The 21092-nt window shown below is 44.8% G+C and overlaps 1 protein-coding gene across 1 annotated transcript in view; it reads right to left on the bottom strand.

Moving 5' to 3' along the window:
- Positions 1 to 21092, bottom strand: part of Tmem178b (transmembrane protein 178B) — a 394177-nt gene that overhangs the window by 128505 nt on the left and 244580 nt on the right. The window lies entirely within an intron of this gene.

Here is a 21092-nt window from a genome sequence, read left to right on the forward strand (position 1 = left end):
CTTTAGCATTCTTTGAGGATAGCTTAATCTTAGGGAAAGCAAAACAAACAATAATCCTACAGTATTTAGATTATATTAAACTCCAGGAAAAACATTTGTTAGTGCGCAAATTTTATATATTGCCGCTGCCTCCTGGTGATTTTATACACACAGACTGCAGAGTGTGGAACAAGGGAGTGTGGGGGTGGGAGGGGGACCATCCATCTCTGTGAGTCGGCCATGAGGAATCACATTAGTTCTCAAGTCTTGCTTACAAAAACCTCAGCGCTCACATTTCACTCCCTCATTTTATCCTCTATGAGGTAGAACGGGTAGGCTTATTCTTGTTTAGCTAATGAGGAAATTGAGACTAGAAGAGGTAATGAGACTTCCTCAAGGTCAAATGGCTATTAAGGGTCGAAGCAGCATCTTCTGGCATCAAGTCCAATGATCATTACACGATATTTTGTCCATCGGTGTAACTAAAATGAACCTGATGTCTTCCTCTTCTTTCTGGTTTGATTTCATCCACTTAATTAATATTTATTAAGTGCTAGTTGCTGGAGAAAGGTCGAAAAAGACAGGGTCACACTCACAGAAGGATACAGAAAATGAACAAATGACAGCAAATGGAAAGACAGAGCAATTGTAACGGGAAAGGAGCCATGGGGCTTACACTTAGCAAAGGAACAGAGTCTGGAGCCACCAGAGACAGCGGTAATAGCTGTTTTGAATTTTGTGCATGCTTCTAAATAATGTAAATATCTTTTGAGAATAATGAGCCCTAAAAATAAGTCACAGTCTTAGGAAGACAAGTGGGAGAGGAATGGTTCGTGTCACAGGGAACGACTTGTAGAAGGTAAAATATTTCAGAAACATTGGCTTTTCAAGAAGCTATCTGTGGTTCCATTTCCCTCAAGGAAAAAAAAATGTGAACTGAACCTGAAGAGAGGTGAGATAAGAGCATGTCAGCTCAATAAGACCTTGCATAGTGTGGAGAGATCATTTACTGTGAGCTCATAGGCTGCGGGAATCTACAGAGGAATGTGCTGGTGGGTGCTGTTAGGACCAAGGCTGTGTGTTCCAGGACATTCTGGTAGCAACAGGACTTAGCTATTAGCTTAACAGAAGAGACACTGGGGTGGGGGAACCAGCAAGAAGGTTGCACTGTAGTCATGGCAACAGATAAAGAGGACTAAACTGAGGGGGTGGTGGAAAGGATACATCTAAGGAAGCATTTAAAAGCAAAAGCCACAGGGCTTCATGTTTGAATACGGCATAAAGGGAGGGAAAAGCCTCCCTGAAAGGATGCTGAATAATTTGGAAGGTGGGAATGCCCAAGAACAGAGGTTGCATGATGCTTTTTTCCACACTTGCTTTTCTTAATCCTAACACACTTGAGGTGCTCAGGAAGCCTCTGTGGTCCTGAAGATCCTTTCTGGCTTCCATCCATAGAAGCACACTGATGATGAAATACATCACTTGGTTGCTTCTTATCCCTGAGAATACCTGGCTCTGGGGTCTGAAACTAGGAGGTACTCAGAAAGCTTATGAAATTACGGAATTTTTCAGGTCTAAGAAAAGGATATGATGTATGTACATGTGACATGAAAGTAGACACAAAACTGTCTATGGAATAAAGGGGACTAACAGGACAAGGGTGAGGCTGTGAAAGAGAGAATGGGAAAGCCTGGGGCATGGAGCTCAGTGCTTAATACATGCTTGCACACAAATACCCCTATGCAGTGTAGTAATGTATACTATGAGAATGGAAAATGTTAATGATATGAAAAGGAAAAGCAAAGTAGATTCATAGATAGAGGTGAAATGGTAGGATGATGTCAATCTTTAGGCAATTCTTATCAAATATGCTCTGTTTTGCCCTTCAGCCACATTCCTTGAAAGGTGACCTTGAAGCTCTTCCTATGGGGGTAGAGTTCTATTTCCTCACCTTTTTGGTCTAGACTAACATGACTTTATTTGAGCCATGGAATGCAGTAAAAGTGGCCTTGTCCTTGCACACTCATGCCTTGCATGCTGCAGCTCTTCTCAGAATTGTGCTAGGCCAACATAGAAATAAGCCTGGGCTGGCCAACGAGAACCAGCTGGAGCAGAGGACAGCTATTCCAGCAGAGGCCAATCTGAACCAGCTGACCCCAAGCCAACCCCATCTGACTCAGGTGCACAGTGAACTTGCAAAAAACAGAAACTGCCCATCTGAGCCCAGCCCACAATGTCAATTCAGAAATTTGTGAGCTGAATAGGTAATTGTTTCTTTAACCTAATAAAGCTTGGGGTTATTAGTGGGAAAAGGTAATTGCAAACTGTCATTAGAAAAGGAACATGTAGCCGGGCAGTGGTGGCACACGCCTTTAATCCCAGCACTCGGGAGGCAGAGGCAGGCAGATCTTTGTGAGTTCAAGGCTAGCCTGGGCTACAGAGTGAGTTCCAGGAAAGGTGCAAAGCTACACAGAGAAACCCTGTCTCGAAAAACCAAAAAAAGAAAAGAAAGAAAGAAAAGGAACATATAGCTGGGCGTGGTAACACACGCCTTTAACCCCAGCACTCAGGAGGCAGAGGCAGGTGGATCTCTGAGTTCCAAATTAACTTGGATAGAGTTCAAGGACAGCCAGGGCTGTTACACATAGGAACCCTGTCTTAAAAAACCAAAAAAAAAAAAAAAAAAAAAAGGAACATGTGAGACAATTTCTATTTTTTTCAACTGAGGATTGAATCCATGCCTCATGTGTTAAACATATGTTCTGCCACTGAGCCATATCTGAAGTCCCTGGTCCCTACTTTGAAGACAAAGGATGCGGAAGATGAGTTCAAAGATGGCAAGTTGGCTGTGGCAGGGCTCACACTATTGCCTGCTGCATATCCTTCCTCCTTGTTACCAAAAGGTAGGCCTGCTCACAGGTGGCGTGGGGACTTGGGGATATAGCAGAGGAAGAGCAAGGGGATATGGAGGAGAGAGAAAGAAAGAAAGAATGTTAAAGGTACATATACATATCTTACATACTATTCCGGTTGTCTAACATATTTTATAATTTAAAATTAAAATTTTTAACCTGGTAAAAATATATTACATTTTCTTACCATAATAGCATTACTCTCCTCTATTATACTGTCTCCAGGGCATACTATGTTAATATTGGTTTTTCTGTTCACTGTGATGCTAGGAGACACAAGGTCAGCAGCACCATATTTAATATATTAATATATTCTTCTTTTGTAGCACTTCATTTATTTATACATTCCTCCAATAAATTTTATTTTCTCTTCTATAAACAAGGTATTATTAAAGACAGTAAAGATATAGCAATGAACAATGTCCCTCTCTCAGAATTTACATTGTGGAGGAGAATAAAAACACCAAAATGACCAGAGTGATACATGCCATGAAGAAAAAATAAAGCCTAGTCAAAGGTTAGAAAGATGTCAAGAGGGCTGTTCTACTTGGGAAGGTCAAAGAAGGGCTATTTGAGCTCATCTTGAGTGAGGGAACACTGGGGCAGAGTACTGTGGCATCATCATGGGTTTCCTGTCTATGTATCCTTCCTCCTTGTTAATCTTGAAGAGTGGGACCACAACTTCATCCTTGTTTTATTTATATGTGTGTGCATGTGTGTGTGCGTGTGCATGCGTGCGTGTGTGTGCGTGCGTGCGTGCGTGCGTGCGTGCGTGCGTGTGTGTGTGTGTGTGTGTGTGTGTGTAAGCAGGTCCATTTATTTGAGTAAATAACTAGAAAATAAACCATTGGTTAAAAAGTACAAAATTAAATACATTTTCAAAAACTTGGTTGTTATTAAAAATACATTTAAAATATATGCTTTATAATAAAGTGCCTGTCTCCTGTTCTCAGACCTATAGAAATCTTACAATGGATGGGGAAGGGGAAGGAAGCAGGATCTTCAAGGAAGGAAGGAGGAAGGGAACAGGGTGGGGGAAAGAGAGGGAAGGAAGGGAGGGAGGGGGAAGCCTATTCTCAACTTTGAATTTTTTGTCTTTTGTTTTTTTAGATAGTATCTCATATAGTTCAGGCTGGCCATGAACTCACTATGCAGCTGAGGACAACCTTGAACTCCTGATCTTCCTGCTTCCCAAATTCAAGGATTACATGCCAGGGTCTTTGTCACCTTTTCTTCCACCTGCATTCCATCTGGATCTGCAGGACCTTTAGCCTAGATTCAGTTTCTTCAGAACTTCAGTTTACACTGTCAACACTTGCTATTGTCTTTTATGAGTGTATATGTACTTCATCTCTGCAACCAGTACAGGGCCAAGCATCCTGGATGGGTGGGTGGATGGATGGATGGATGGATGGATGGATGGATGGATGGATGGATGGATGGATGGATGGATGGATCTTCAACGGTCTGCAAATAGTAAGAACCCAATCAACAGTGTGAGGCCTGCCATCACAGGGAGGCTGTCCAATGTCACATTCTGCTCTACCCTCACCCCTTCATCCCTCTAAATATTTCCTCTGTTCCATAGTCTTGTTTGCCTTCTGCCATGTCAGATAATTAACCACCTTGTTTGGCTGATGGCTTGCTTGGCTCTCTCAACAGAACAGAAGCTGCTGCGGGACAAGGGTTCCTATGTGTTGCTCACGGTTGTAACCCAAGCACCTTATACAGTCCATAGAAAGAGTCCACAGTTGTGGAATACCTGGAAGTGACTTAGCTCATCTTGGCTTCTGAACCTGATATGAAGGCTGACTTCCATTCCTGTCTATGGTCTCCCACCAGACACCTGCTTTTGGGATGATCGATCCATCAGTCACTTGTCCCCAGAGCCTGAAACTCACCCCCATGAGTAACCAACATTTCAAAGCACTTGTATGTCTTGGCAATCTAAAAAGACAAGTGAATGCCATACAGGGAGAAAACACAAACCAGAAACAGGATGCTTTAAAAATAGAGAGCAAAATACAAAATAGGATAAAAATAGAGAGCAATTCTGATTTATAAATTAACATTAAATTGCTTCTTTATGAACCAATAACAATAATGATTAGCTCCAAGATGGAATGCTGAAGAAAACTTGCAAAATATATTCAAATGACTATTTGTCAACCTTTCCCTTTGCTGTGTGTCAGTCACTGTGGGCATGTTTCCTGGTCCCGTCAATCAGCCATACCCTGCCACCAGGAGGTGCTCAGGAACGCTTGCCTTTCACTCTCCACAGGACGCTGACAGCTTTCTGAGCAGTGGTGAGGCTCACTAATGCTCTGATTTCTTTGTAACCTAGTTAAGGTTTCATTAGCTTAACTAGGCTAAAGATATTCTTTTTCAGACAAAATCAGCCTTCCTCTCTGGGTGATGTACATTAACTGAAATTGCTCCTTTTCTTTACAGGTCCATTTGAAGCTTATACTCTGATTTCTTTGTAACCTAGTTAAGGTTTCATTAGCTTAACTAGGCTGAAGATATTCTTGTCAGTTGAAAAGCACTTTCTGCCTGAAATTATCCACACTCTTTTGGAAATGGCTGCATTTTCCTCTGTCTAAATTAGATTAACTAATTTCAGACTGTTCTCCCCCTGCGTTTGCAATTTGCCAAAATGGTCTCTTTCTTCCAGCTATCTCCTCTCTGTTAGCATTTGACTCCCCAGTCAGGATACCAGCATCCTCAGAGCAGCCATATGGCTTAGTGAGCACGTGCCCACTGCCCACCAGAACTGCGTGGGCAATGTCATCCATCGAGTGATGTTCTTCAGCCAGGGGTTTAGAATAAAGGGCCGAACAATTGGCACTTTAGTTACAGAAGAGATCCTGACTCTTTGGTTCCAGGTTCTTGTTTTTAAAAGAACCTAACAGCTGCACAACTTAGAAATAAACAAAAATCAGTAAGCAAAAACAACCTGCTATGGCAAAAAACCAAGATTTTAGGTATGACCATAACAAGATGAAAATGATCTGGCTGGGGAAGTCTTCACGAGGAAGCAACAGCATTCTTAATATTATTGCCAAACAGGGCATGTGTTTGCATTCTTCCTAACCCTCTAGTGAATACTGTTTTTAAAGGTTTTGTCCTTACAGACTCTGACCTTTGGAAATTAAATTTTAAAACCATAGTTTGCATGGGGTCACATTCTTTACAGACACATTCTTTATATCCATGTCGATGAGTTCCGACCATTGGCAAGAGTGGTAGAGGAGGAAGCAGGGAGGAAGTAGGAAGAGGTAAATAAGCAGCAGAGGACAGGAAGTGGAGGGTGGGGAGACAGAGAGAAAGCAATAGAAGGAAGGATGGAGACTAACAGGAAGACAGACCCGAGACTGGCCTGGAGCTTCAACAGAGACACTCCCACCCCCACCCCCACTCCTGTACATAAATGAGCAGAGAAGGGAGTTTGGTGCTAATACTGGGTCAATGAATAACTTCAAAGAATTATTGTCAATGGTCTCAAATTGTTCCTAAGTCTTTACTCCCCACCCAACCCCTCGTTCCAGCCCCCCACCCAGACTTTCTAAACAGGATTTAGTCTTTTCTCATCTATGTTGTTAAGGAGATTTTATTATTAAAGTAAACAAATGAATAAGGACAGGGGAGATGATCAGTCAGGGAAGTTTAAGCAGGAAGACTTTGTTTCATTCCTAGAACCCACATTTAAAAAAAAAAAAAAAACAGAGCATAGTGGTACATGCCTGTGATGTCAGAGTTCCTAGAAAGACATGGGGAAGACCCCTGGAACTTGCTGGCCAGACAGTCTAGCTGCATTGGCAAACTCCAGGTTAGTGAGAGACCCTGTCTCAAAAAACGAGGATGGTACCTGAAACACACACACACACACACTTACACACACACACACACACACCACACACACCACACACACACACACCACACACACACACACACACACACACACACTTACACACACACACTTACACACACACACACACAACACACACACACACACACACACACACACACACACACACACACACACACACACACACACGGGATTCCTTCAACTCCTTACCTTCTACTCCTGACAACATCCCAAATTGCAGGTGTCATCTGAGCTTTAATCTTGTCATAAAAGCAGAGGTTTTTTTTCCCTTTACTATATTTTGTTAGTCATTAGTTCAAGTTCATGAGTCAAGTAATGGTTCATCACCAGAGATGTAGGAGAAGGGGCCTTGTTCGTCTTTAACTTTACAACTGAGGGTAGTGATGCTTACAGGGTGTAGGGGAAGGGAGGTGTCCTGACTTGTCCCCAGGTCAACAGCCAGATGATGCCAGAGTCACAACATTCAGGTCATGAAATCAAAGACTCTCTCCAGGGACTTCCAAACTGCTCTTTGCATCTCTAGGGTTCTGAGACAGTAGGCACTGACCTCCTGAGTTCACCCTATTGTTTTATATTTTACCTGTCCTTGTAAGGTGTCTTTTCACTAAAATAAATGGATAAAATCCATGACTTGAAAACATCTTATTTTAAAATCTCACTTTAAAAAATGATTTCAAAGAGAGAGAGGTGCCTAAAATATTCTGGATGTTTATCATTAATTCTTCATTAGACAATGGAATCTGAAGTCAGATCTTTGAAATGCTGTCTGAAGAAGTTTGGTGCCTGATGGTCTACAGGATCAGAGATTCTGAATCGGGCCTTGCAGTCAGAGACCTGAGACCAATGTCTCTACCTCTGTGACCAACAGCAAATGATGTCATCACTCTCTTGCCCTCCATGTTTTCATCTGCACAAGAGCCAACCTATTCCATATTTTTAAATTTACCAAATCCAAGCTGCTCTTACCTTTGTAACATAAACAGTTTGTTTTAATTCATGCTCAAGGAGGATTGAGACTCAGAAGCCAAAAATCATAGACCCTATATATTATAAGATGATGCCAGAGCAACAAACCTCAGCGTCATCTCTAATGTGCAAGCCAGAAGGAGCACAGGAGCTCAAAGAAGTCCCCCCCCCATCCCATCTATGGTCCATGATGAGCTTGATTCTGATCTGAGCTGCTGTTGGAAGGTAAAAATCCTGGACACCAATCTAGCCTCCTATTCTAATGTTGCAAATGAGTCTATGTGTAGGCCATGAATATGGAGTATACCAAACCATATCCCCTCTTGGGAGCACTATCTGGTTTGGAGAAACTGCTGGTCAGAATCTCAGGACAAGTCTAGGGACACAGAGAGCTTTGTCAGATGCATCACCAGGGGTAGGGGTACATGGATGAATCAGATCCACAAGCTCCAGTGATGTGGCTAAAGTCCAGGGCATCACCTCTCAAAGTGTTGTCCCTGGACCAGCAGCATGAGCATCACCCAGGAGCTTGTTATAAAAGCATATTCTTGGGTCTCAGCCCAGATCGATGAATCACAACCCCGGGAATAGACCCCACCATCTGTGCTTTCGAAAGCCCCTCAGGTCAGACTGATACAGCTTAAGTTGGCAACTTGGAAGTTTAAGATGTGCTTAAGAGGAGCAGCTAGACAGGACCAATGAAAAACAAAATGATGACAGGAAGTTGGCATTCCGTCAGAACAGATATCAGGAAAACACAGCATGAAAAGCCAACCAGCAGTGGGCAGAGTAGTCAATCAAGCTGAGAGAAACTGAAGGCTGACACACCATGAGATAGGTCAGAGAGTTTCACACCTCACTGGCTGCAGAAATTCAAGTGGGGAAAAAAAAGAACAGGATTGACTGAATTGTGCTTCTGTGTGTGTGTGCGCGCGTGTGTGTGCATGCATGTGTGAATGTGTGTGTATGTGTGTGAGTATAAGTGCATGTATGCTCACATGCCTCTGTGTGTGTGTATGTGTGTGTGTGTGTGTGTGTGTGTGTGTGTGTGTATTCACATGTATGTATATGCCCACACATGAGTATACATTTGTGAGAAGAGTTTGTTTAAAGTGGGCATGGGCTTGCTCTTCCCACTGTCTGGGAGAGGAACACTTGCTTAAACTTACCCAAATAGATTCTCTGTCAACCAATGGACAAGCAACCAGCTGAAGTGAGGGAGTCTCAGACACCATCCTGAGTGTCTGCCCTCCTAGAAGGTCAACAGGCAGAAGTGGGCTTGATTCTAAGTGTAAGGTGAGGATTTGTAAGGCCTATCCATGACAGTTCCCACTCAGAAGGTCGGGGGGGGGGGGGGGCTATATCACTAGAAAATCTTAAATATGCATATTTAACAAGGGATTCCAACTTTCCCAGCTTAAGTGGTCCTGTTGAGAACTGCTTAATGATTCACTTGTCCCACAACAGGAGGTCGGAACCCATGCAAGGGAAAGATCTCTGCTTCTATTCAACACTTACTTGTTTTTAAGTTGTGTTTTGCTATCATTTGTAAGTTCCCACCACAAGATATTAAAGAAGTCAAGACAAATTTGTGAAGGATATAAAAAAAAAATCATTGGACTCCCAAGAGTCGGGAGTAATCTAGGGTCACGGTGGATGTGACCAGTGAAAGGGTAGTGGGGGCCTTCTGGGCTGTTCAAAACACAGGGCTTGCTGGGGGGGGGTTGTTTTTAGTTTAAAAGAGGGCTATTTGAAATCCAGGCCCATTTCACCTAAATCGGGTAACTGAAAGATCTGGACCACCAGGTCACTAGACATGAGAGTTTACCATTAACGGTCCCCTGCGCAGCTCCTTCTTCATCCTTGGGAGACAGAAGAGAATCACGCCAGTCAGAGGCCAGACATGGGGGCTGCTGTCATTTAGGAGATTGGGAAAGGAGGGTTACTGTGAGTTCAAGGCCATCCTGGGCTACATAATGAGTTCCAAGCCTGCCTACATCTACAGAGAGACTCTCGTCTCAGAAATTCAAACAAAAAGGCCAGCAGTCTACCGGGCTAGAGCTGGTCCTCACAGTGATCTCGGTGGTTGCATGTTCCCCCTTAGAGAGAAATAAAGATTGGTACGCTACCTTCTGGCTTGTGAGTAGACACTGTTTTCCTAAGAGGAGTGGTGAGAAGAAATTAAAGAGGAAATTCTTAATTGGATTAAGCGGTTAGAAAGGGTGACAAGAGATAGCAAACACCCCTACCCTTTTCCTCCCTCGGGCACCCCGCTTCACTGTGTAGTGACCTAGCAAACCACGTGCTTACTAAGCTGCAGCGACACAATGCAGAGGAAGGAAGGAAGAAACCCCCATCTTGTTTTGTTTTGTTTTTAAATCCTTAGATGTCATCTTATTCCTTCATTTTTGTGGCCTTTTGTCTCTGCCAGTTTCCATAGCAACAAAACCCAGCAAGTGCTTTGCATCCTCCCCTTCCTCTTGTGCAGATAACTCCAAATGGAGTCGGAAACAGCTCTGGGTTGAGGGAGACCCCTGCCTTCTCCTCTGTACTTCGATGGGGCTGTCATGAAGGTGCTCAGATCTCCAGGTTTTTGTCTCGTATGATATTTTTGGCTCTAAGTGTCACATTTTGGAGCATGCCTTTGTTTCTGATCTGGGAGAAGGGAGCAGTAAGTTCTATGTTTAGGGACCTGGCTGCGGAGATACAGGCACATAATGAACAAAATATTGAAAACATAAGAACATCAAATGATGTTGCAGAACTAACATCCCACACTACTCTAGGGATCCCCAAGAGGGGCAGAGACTGTTTTCTGAAAAGGTATCACTTTCTTAGAATATTTACCAAGCCATCAATAACCCCAATCCATCAGGTACAATTCCATGTCAAGACATGCTGTTTGCTTTCGGTTTGCTGTGAGTAAAAACGTGTTGCCTGACTGTTGTCTCCCAGTGTGGCTACTGACCTCCTTACCAGCTTTTCCCCCAAGTTCAAGACTGTGTCATCAACAGGTAGTAGTATGGCCACAGTTGGGCTCCATGTGGACACAGGTGGGTCTGGGTTGAGACTAAGACAATGCCTTTTCTCCCTTCTCAGACATTAATCTTTATGTACGTTCCATGCTATGAATACATTATACAAACCAAATTATAAATAACAGGATTTATAGACAAAATTTCTAGAGCAAGCTGATAAAAGAAATAAATATATTTCAGAGAAATGAGTATATGTGTTAGTTTTCTATTGTTGCTATGATTGAAAACTCACAAATCTTAGTCTGAAACAACACAACTTATTATCACACAATTTCATAGGTATCAATTGTCCCAACAGGGTTTCACTGGGCAGATGATAAAGTGTCAAAGTGGTGGCCAGGCTGGGTCCCCTTAGGAGTCTGTCTCTGTTCCTCTGCCTTGCTACCACTCCAAGAAGCTGTCTACATTCCCTGGTTCATGCCCCTTCTTCCATCCTCAAAGTCTAGGGTAGCATCTTGAAATCGCTCTTAATCACATCTGCAAAGGCCTTTAGCTGTTAGGTTCATGCTCACAGGTTCCAGGCATTGAGATATAGAAACAAAGAGGGGGCTATTATTCTTTTTTACCACAAGACCCCTTAACCCCTTTCATCAAATCATACCTAATGCTACTTATGTTTTAATTTGATCCTGGTCTTAATCCAGTAGAACATAATCTTTTCCAACTTGCCCTGAATCCTGCTGACAGTCAGTAACTGTGCCGTTCTCTGGCTTCCGGCCAGGGTGACAGCAAAGGTTTTGCGATTGTTGCCCAGCATGAGTCGGTCCGCTCAGACGGCAGCCCGCAGCTGGGCAGTTTCCCCTTGCTAGTCTCTCTCTGTCTAGGTCTGCCATGATCCCAGGTGGGTGCACAAAGACGGTAAAGCTTTGGAGCTAGGGTAAGAAGTTACTCTAGCATTTCTCTCCTCAAGCACAAGAACACCTTGCTTTTCCATTTGTTTTGACACCTGAACCTGCAACATTTTGAGTTCCCTGTGTTTTTAATCTCCTTTGCACATTGTAATCCCCTTTACTAGATCTTGCTCAAGCATAGTCTTGGTTTTTCTGGACTTCTGCATAGCCAGACTTCTGAAATCTGAACTTATTCCAGCAGCTGGGTAGTTGTTCCTGCTACCTTTCCCATCCTGTCTGTGTGAGCTAACTACTATTTAAATGTTCCGGTCCTGGCTTTAGACACACACACACACACACTGTACTGGATAGTTTTATGTCAACTTGATACAAGCAAGGGTCACCTGGGAAGAAAGAATCTTAATCAGGAAAGTGATTTCATTGGACAGACTGTAGGCAAGTTTCTAGAGCATTCTCTTGACTGATGACTGATGGGAGAGGGCTCGGCTCACTGTGGGCGGTGCCACCCCAGGGATGGGGTCCTGGGTGCTATGAGAAGGCAGACTGAGCAATTCACGAGGAGCAAGCCAGTAAGCAGCACTTCTCCATGGCTTCTGTATTAGTTCCTGTCTCCAGGTTCCTGCCCTGACTACCCTCCATGATGGACTGTGCAGTACAACTATAAACTGAAATAAATCCTTTCCTTCCCAAGTCGATTTTTGGTCACACACACACACACACACACACACACACACACACCTCCCAACACCTCCCATGGGAATCATCCCATTTCTGAAATAGAGAATTTGCATTTTTAAATGGTTGCTCCTGTTTCGGGGTCAGAGGTAGCTCCTTACTGCGGTTTGGAAATGGGAGGAGAATGACACTCAGAGGCAACACTTGGCCCATATCCTAAGTTCTGACATTGGAAATAATCTGACTTTTTACAGAGCCGTGTCCTCACCGACCAGCCGGCAGTGGTTCTGACAGCCATGAGAGGTGGGATGATGGGGTCACCTCTCATCACCCCCAGCACCCCATCTTCCATACAACCATGTAGCCCAGTCATTGGCCACTCGGATACTTGGACCACTGTTTCCCCTGCAACTTCACAGTACGTCAAACATCATGAACTCACTTTTTCAAGTGAGCCAAGCAGTCCAGACCTGACAGGCAGTGTGGGACTGATGCCTGGAACCACTCAGCCGGGACTTTCCTTTCTTTTGTTCTAAACAAGGTAAAAAAAGAGACATTACCCTGTCTCCCTTTCTCCTTCCTTCCTATCCAATGTCAAGCAGAAGAGAGGCACTCTGGGGTCCTGGGTGTTTTCATCACTAACCATCTTAATGAGATGCTTCTGGCCAGAATAAGTGTGCTTACAATCTGAACCTGAAGTTTATTTTTTTTTCTTTTTGTTTTTTTCAAGACAAGGTCTCACTGTGTATTTTTGGTGCCTGTTCTGGATCTCGCTCTGTAGATCAGGCTGGCCTCGAACTCACAGAGATCCACCTGGCTCTGCCTCCCAAGTACTAGGATTAAAGGCGTGCGCCACCACTGCCTGGCTTCTCAAAGATTATTTTTATGTGTTTCTTTGATTCCCAGGGAAGAAAACAAAGTTGAGCATGAATAAAAGAAAATGTTGAAAATTTGATTATATAATTGGCTAATGTCTATTAAGGTTCTTCCTGATATAAGCAATTTTAAACAAAATAGACTTGTTGGTGAAGGTTTAACAGCATTCTAACCAAAGTTGTATTCTCTTTCTCCTGTCGAATACAGGGCCAGGCCAAAGGCTGAGAAACAAAGATGGTGCCCGTGATGTGAGGGACACAATCTGAGGAGAGTGGGAATAAGTGAAAGGAGGAACCACCAATGGTGCACATGGACCAAGAAGAAGACCCAGAGCAAGGCCAGCCGGACCCAGTCAGCTCTCCTCGGTAACAGCAGTTCTCCAAGTCTGCCAATGGCAGGAGATGATTACTCTTTTTCAGTTGAAGAGACCGTCAAACATTTTAAATTACAATTGTCAGCAGTGAGACGATGTTTCATCATGTGAAATGATGTAAAGCTGCAAAGCATAAAGCCTTCTTTAAACAGCCAGGGAACGGCTCCCTGCAGAGAGCTAAACCTCGAGCACAGAGCAGCCTCCCTTCTCCCAGAGACAGTGGGAGGAAAGCAGCAAGTTTCCCCCAGCACGAAGAGGGAGAAAGGGAGAGAGGATTTGGTGTTGGAACAAGTCCACACACACATAGACACGCAGAGAGGGGAGATGTGTACCATTTACACACTCCTCACATACACAGACACAGAGAAGGGAGATACACATACCATACACATGCATGCACATATACATAGATACATATACCATGTACACAGGCACAGAGAGGGAGAAGACACATACCACATATATGCATATTCTACATATACATACAATGCACACACCATACACAAAGAGAGAGAAAGAGAGAGAGCGAGCACACAAGCACACACACCACAGAGAAAGAAGTATATACCACATAAACACACACTGCACACATGTACATACACAAACCCCACATACACATGTCATGCCACACACACACACACACACACACACACACACACACACACACACACACAAAGGTTGTACTTCTCTCTCTCTAATTCACCTAGGATGCTCACTTAAAATGCCAAGACGGCTTGACACAGCCATGAATCTATCTACCACACACGCTTCAAGAATGCAGACAAGACGTCGTCCTCCGGTGCTGATGGGGAGAGGTGAGACCATGGGAAGTTTAGAGGGGGAAAACCAGCAACTCCTAGCCATGTGTTGTGTTAACACTGCATTCAGGAGCTTCTCTTGCCAGACAGAGATATTGACAAGCAGCAAAATGTGGGTTCCTTTCTTTTGCTCTTTCATAACCACTGAAGGTGCAAATAAGCCACCAATCTGCAAAGTGTCACGGAGCAGGAAGAAAGAGAGTGAGAGGAGACCGAGGACCTGCCTCAGTCCATGCCAGCTCCCCATGGTCAGGCTAAGACCCCAGGGGAGAAGAGAGGAGGAGATAGAAGGGGTGGGAGCTTCCAGGCACATGGGACAGGAGACCAGGAAGGAAAGAGGAGAAGGGTCAGCTGCAGGCATTGATTTTTGAGACTTCAGGCTCCTTTAGGACCATCTGTGCCTGTTTGGGGCTCCTTCTGTCTCATAGCCCAGCTGTCAGGAGTTTCAAAATGACAAGAGTCCCCTGGATGCCAGGTCCTGAGGCAATGCCCTGCATGCCTCAGTACAGAAGGTTCTGGAAGTTCCCAGGACCAAGATGGTCTTTTTTTTCCATTGTCCCCTCTGCTTTAGCCCTGGGACTCTTAGAAGAACTAATCAAGGCACAGAAGGAAGGAGTGTTGTTAATTCCACGAATATTTGTTGAGCCCCATCTTGTTCCAGGATGTGTTCTTGACACTAGGAACATGGCCATGGAGGGATCTAGACCATGAACAAGCAACTTCAGCTAGGACTTCAGGGACGAGGCTTTGGTGGAGCCTCTCGGCTATTCTTCATGGCTCCCTTGTAGAGACCTGTCAAGTAGGACACAATCAAAAGCACAAGAAAAGATGGGCAGCCATGTGTCCTGGCCACTGGGGTGAGGCTGATGGAGGTAATATAGTGACCTCAGTATACAGGCTGTGAGCTTTTGAAGCAGGAACAGAGCTTGAAGTTAGGACAGTATCATCCTTTCTACCTGCCCCTTAACAGAGGCATCTGTCCCTTCCAGGATGGCTGGACCTACTTAGTCTCCTGACATCAATTCCCCCTCCTTTGTGTGGAACTCCATCTGGGCCACCCACAATATCAACTGTGTTCAGATGGCTTGGATCAGTATCACCTAGACAGTGCAAACCAAGTCTTTTTTTTTTTTTTTTGTCACCGTTTGCTACTGATTCAGCAGCCCTGGGAGAAACGGCAGGCATGTCGGAGGAGGCCGAGTCAGATGGAACAAAAGATCTTTCAGATGGTTTTGTTTCCCACCCCTCCTAGGACCTGCCCTGGACTGAGAACCAGTTTCCAAATCTTTACCAGCTGTCTGGCAGCTTGCCATAGATCAATAAGTCTTCTTCAGAGTTCCAACTTGCAAAAATATTTACTGTACATAATTTAATAGGACCCTCTCCTGGATAAGGAGCTGACACTTCTAATTACCTGCTTTGAGTGCTCTCCTATAGGACCTGGCGTGCACGTGCCTCTGAATGCCAAGTACATGCATTTCTTAGGGCTTTGCCACTGACTTGGAAAGAAAAGAAGGCTCCATGTGATGGTGACCTCCAGGCAATGGGGGAAGAGGGAGGCATGTCCTAATGGCTTTCTTTCCTGTGAAAACTCCCCCCCCACACACACACCTTATAATTTTCTTCTATTCCCCTTTAGATCTTCACATATCTAAATACCAGGCATATTATTTTTTTCTACCATCTATTCCCCATGACTTTGGACTTTGTCTATAGTGGATGACCCCTAAGATCCATCCTCTTTACATCCTGAAGATGTACACCTGAGCAGTCAACACACAAAGAGACAGGATCAGCAAGAGCCACACCTCCTGTGTGTCAAATAGAGTCCCAGCCTTTCAATATACTCCGCTTCTAAGCTGCGTGGGCATGATAATACACCTATTTTTCAGATGAGAAAATCAAGGTTCTGAGATGTTAGGTGATTCTTCCCAAGGTCACATACCCCCCAGGCCCATGTGTCTGAATATTCATTCCCCGATGGGCCTGGGTGGGGAGGCTGTGGAACATTTCCGACTGAGGTCTAATTGGCAGACATAGAACTGCAGGGATGGGGCCAGATGGTTGTATCCTGCCTGGTCCCATCCCAATGTTTCTTCTTGCTTATTGACCAATATGTAATAGGTCATCCTCCTGCCACCATGGATGGAGTCCTGGCTGCCAAGCCTTTGCTGCCTTGAAACCATGAGCTAAAACAGCTCCTTCTTCCCCTAGTGGCCTCTGCTGGACATTCTGTCACAATTACTAATTAGTACTGGTCTTGCACACATATTCAGCTTGAGTGAAGGTTTGTTCTGTACCCCAAGCTCATTCGGAAGAAATCCTATCCACTCCCAGGGATCTATAGAAATCAATCCCTAGTGCCTATCTCATGGCCGTGTGGGGTGTGGCTGAGAATGTAGGATGGTTTCAGTCTCCTCAGGCCTCTTCCACATGAACTTGGCTCTTTCTTGAGTACTGTCTTTCTGGGACCCTGAGAAGACTTCTGTCCAGTGCAATGATGAATGTCTATTTCCATATCTCACTGCAGCCCATTCTGATCAGTATGAGGCATCTCCACAGCCTCCTCTCCAGCACCATTCACCCTTTCTGCTCTGTCCAGCATGATCGGGAGGTCACAGTGTAACAATATTTCTCTCGACTGCTAATTAACTTCCTTTGGCATCTTAGACAAAAGCAATCCCCTGGCAATCGTGCTCTGCATAGCATCTAAAAATTTGTGGGTGTACAATAAATATTCAGCTCCTCACAATCCCCACACTTGCTAATGATTGTGTGGGCACATTTGGTTTCATCTGTAGAAAAGCCAAGTAAGAGATTGCTAAAACCAGGAAGAGAATTATGAGCCTAAAGTAGCTGTGCTTGGCTATGACAAAAGGCTGAGCTGGGGAAGTAGTGAAGGCGGAAAAAGGAAACCTCAACACCTACATGAATCCCGAGTAATCCCAGACTGGCCAAGGCCCACCAGCTAATAGTCAATTGAGCCCTAGGCATGTTCATGTCTAATGCTGTTTGCAACAGCGTACAATCACAAAGCTGGATATTTAACTGGAAAGCCACTGGGCTATGGGCTGGAGGACAACGTGTTGCTCTGAGCCTCCTCTAGCAGATGCTGACCTATCAGAAGCAGAAAAGAAAGCGAGTAGGGAGGCTATGAAAGTAAAGAAGCTTGCACACTTTCCAAAACTGCTGGATTCAAACTGGCTGGGGACTACTCTTCAGCCAAGCATTCTTGATGTGCAGAAGAAGCATGCATGCTGGGAGAGGCAGAAAGAGAGTGACAAGACACATTTAGCTCCAAAATGCCGAATGGGCTAGTCAACATGGGACTGAATCAGCACACAGCACAAGGTCCAGAGGGACACACTGAGGAACCCTGACACTGTATATACTGCAGGTGAGATGGGCAATGGGTGTGGCTTTGTGAAGAAGGGTGGAGCTGGAGGCAGCTGACAAGCTGATCTGCATTTCACACTGCTAGTCTCTGGGCAAATGCAACTGTTAACACTCCTGCACACAGGCTGGTGTTTTCTACCATTTGAAAACAGTGTTGAGAAGAAATGCTTGAAAACCTTTGTGGATATTTATGCAACATCACCACGTCTCTAAATTGATGATGCTTCTTTGAGAGGAGCTTGTATAGCAGACACTCTAACAACTGAGCCATTTCCCTAACCCCCTCTCAGCCTTAATAATATAATGTATAGTTTGGTAATTAGAAGCATGAACTTGAAAATATTTGGAAGAGAAGATGAGCAATCAACACCTAAACCCTGTATTAATGAACAAAGCCCCATGGAGATTTGCAAGGTTTTAGGTCTTGGTATTCAATACTCATCACTCAGGATCACAAGTCAGGCCACACTTTGGAATGACATGTCTGAAGGCCAGAGCTGTATACGTGGGAAGTCATAGCAAGGTGGCCATGCCCCTGCTCCCTGGAAGGGCACAGTTAAGCATCCTGAGAACACAGGGGAAAGCTGATCCAGAGGACACAGCCTCAGGGAGAAGAGGAAATGAGGAGGTCCTCAATGACAACACACATGGGTTAAGCCAGAGAAATGGACTGAAACTGTGTCCATCAAATGTCAATGATTTCCTTGACCCCTTCCTGCTTCCAAATATCCCTACCTGTTCCTCTCCTCTGCTTATGACAGTTTTTCATGGTTGTCATGACATCCAGTGTCTCATCAGCTTCCTCCTGAAACCAGCACACTCATGTCTTTGTGTCCTCTACTTCTCCAGAGCTGTTCTTACCAAACTGACACTGCATTCAAGTCACTAAGCCCACAGAACCTCAGCTGTCTCTCTTCCCCTCCCACCCCATCAACATCGCTCATCACAGTCCATTTCTGCACGTTAAACTGCTTTACTCACACGGCTTCCAAGCACCACACTGCTGGGTTTTCCTCTGCTTTGCTCTTGTTTCCTCAATCCCTTGACCTCCTAGCACTGACGTGCCCCAAAACTCAGTGCGGTTCTCGGCTTTTCTACATACGTTTGCTCCCTTGGTGAGAGCATCTAGTCTGTGGTCTTAAAAACTGGCTGTATGTCAGAGACTCCCAGAGTTATACCTCTAGTCTCCGCTTCACATTGAACACCACACTTGCAATCCTTTTGCCTACTTAACGTCTCCACGGGGCTACCTAACAGACATCCCAGACTTAGCACGTCCAACCCTTCCGCTATAAATCCAGTCTGCTCCACTGTCGTCATCTCAGTGCCTGTGGCCTTGGAGTCAGCCTTGGCTTTCCATTCACTCCTCCCATCCAGTGTGTGAGCAAATCCTATTGGCTGAATCTTCAAACTAAAATCAGAATTTCATCACCTCTCGGAAACCTCCACCAACTGCTTCCCTAGTCAAGGCCGCCATCCGCTCCCTAGATTAATGCACTAGCTCCTCCTTCTGCCTCTGGTATGTAACCAAAACTGGGGCCTTGGGCGATCCTGTGAGACCATAAGTTATCGTTCTTTCTTTCAAAGCCTCTTATGGTTTCCCATTGGAGACGTTCCCTCAACACCATTCCTTTCTTTCTACACGTACTTTACTCCAATCTTTCCTTTCTCACTCTGTGTTAAGACTACTCCCCTACACACACTCCCAGGTCAATCTCCATCCATCGTCCAATGTGATCTTTCTAAAAAATACGATCATGTTTCCATCAAATCTAAAGCCTGCCTGTAGGGTCTAAGCTCCTTGGCTTTCTTGGTGAGCTCAGCCCACCTCCCCGCCCTGTGCAGTGAAGGCCACATGCACCTCACTAGCAGCAGGGCTCATGAGCGCCTTCGCAAATACTGGTTCTATGTGTGCTCTATTAGTCTGTATGATAATGCTTTCTGATGAGTTTCCCTGTTTGGGTGAATTTGCTCTCCCCAAACAGTGTTTTAAGCTCTTATGAGCTGGGATTGCATCCCCTCTTTTCTCCTCTGTACCTTTATCAGCTCCCTGATTAAGGCAGTTCACTCGATGCTTGTCAGATTAATGGGGCAGAACAGACTGAGCACCTTGTAGAAAGGATACTTGCCAAGGGTTTCTGGGCCAGGAGTGGATTTTCTTCCACCAGCACATCTACAGTGGCTATTACAAAATAGGATGGAAATGGTTGATGGTTGATATATTTAATCCAACTGGCTTTTCAATCCCTTTGAGCAAAGGCACCAAGGAGGGGGAAATGACTTTACTTGAATATGCTGTGACGTCAGAAAAGGCTCATCCCCTGAAATAGACTAAAGGGCAGTGCTGCTGACTTGACAAGGGGGATGGTTTGATATGGTGGCTCAATAGCATGTCTGGTGGCTTCTAGAGCTTTCTGAGTGGTAAGAGGAGGAATTGGTAACAATGACGGCACCCAGAGTGTCAACCAGGTAACCAGGGTCTAGGCTCTTGCCCTTGTCTTCCATGGGAGGGTGCCTGAGGCTCTGTCCAGAGAGACACTGCTGTCTACCAGCATCCTGGGTGTGGGGGTGCTGCCACTTCACTCATTTGCTCATGGTGCATTTGAGTAAAACTTCATGAGACCTCTTGGCATATATGAAGCTGAACTGGCTGAAGGGGAGTGGTATATGGCTTCCATCTTGAGGAATTATATATTCAGTGCCAATGCCTCAAACGCTCATTCTGCCTTCTCATTCCAAGGGAACAAGGCATAGAAACTCAAAGACAGAGATTTGGGGGTAACACGTTAAATACAGAGGACCAATCTGTGAAGGAACATGGATATCAGAGTGCCGTGCAAGCCCTACGTTATGATTCTCTTAATCAATTCCCTAGTCACTAGGCACAGGACCTCTCTGAATACTGTGTGTGCAGAGAATATGGAAGTGTAACTGATCATATTCTGGCCTCCAAAGACCTCTGCAGGCCAATGAGCTTAGACTTCTTATAGAAAAAGAAAATGAAAGCATCTTTGCCCTGGATCGCTTAACCTGGAGATGGTCAGTGACAAGGGACAAGGCTCTTGGGCCCATGTCAGAGAAGAAACATGACAACATTCAACCTCTTCTCCTGAGTAGACTACAAGCCTTGAGCTGCAGCAGGATTCGGCAGAGGTGAAGCCAGGGCAGTCTACCAACAAGAGTGGGAGGACTCACACAAACTCAGGCACAATTCCCTTTTGGTTCCTGCTTTAGAGCCAGAGAAACCAAAGGGCCTAATCACACTTTTAAGGGTCCAGGTGTCTTGTCTCAGGCCAGAGCTTTTTCTGTCACTCTATCA

The sequence above is a fragment of the Peromyscus maniculatus genome, chromosome 3 (genome assembly GCF_049852395.1).
Source record: "Peromyscus maniculatus bairdii isolate BWxNUB_F1_BW_parent chromosome 3, HU_Pman_BW_mat_3.1, whole genome shotgun sequence".
NCBI lineage: Eukaryota > Metazoa > Chordata > Mammalia > Rodentia > Cricetidae > Peromyscus > Peromyscus maniculatus.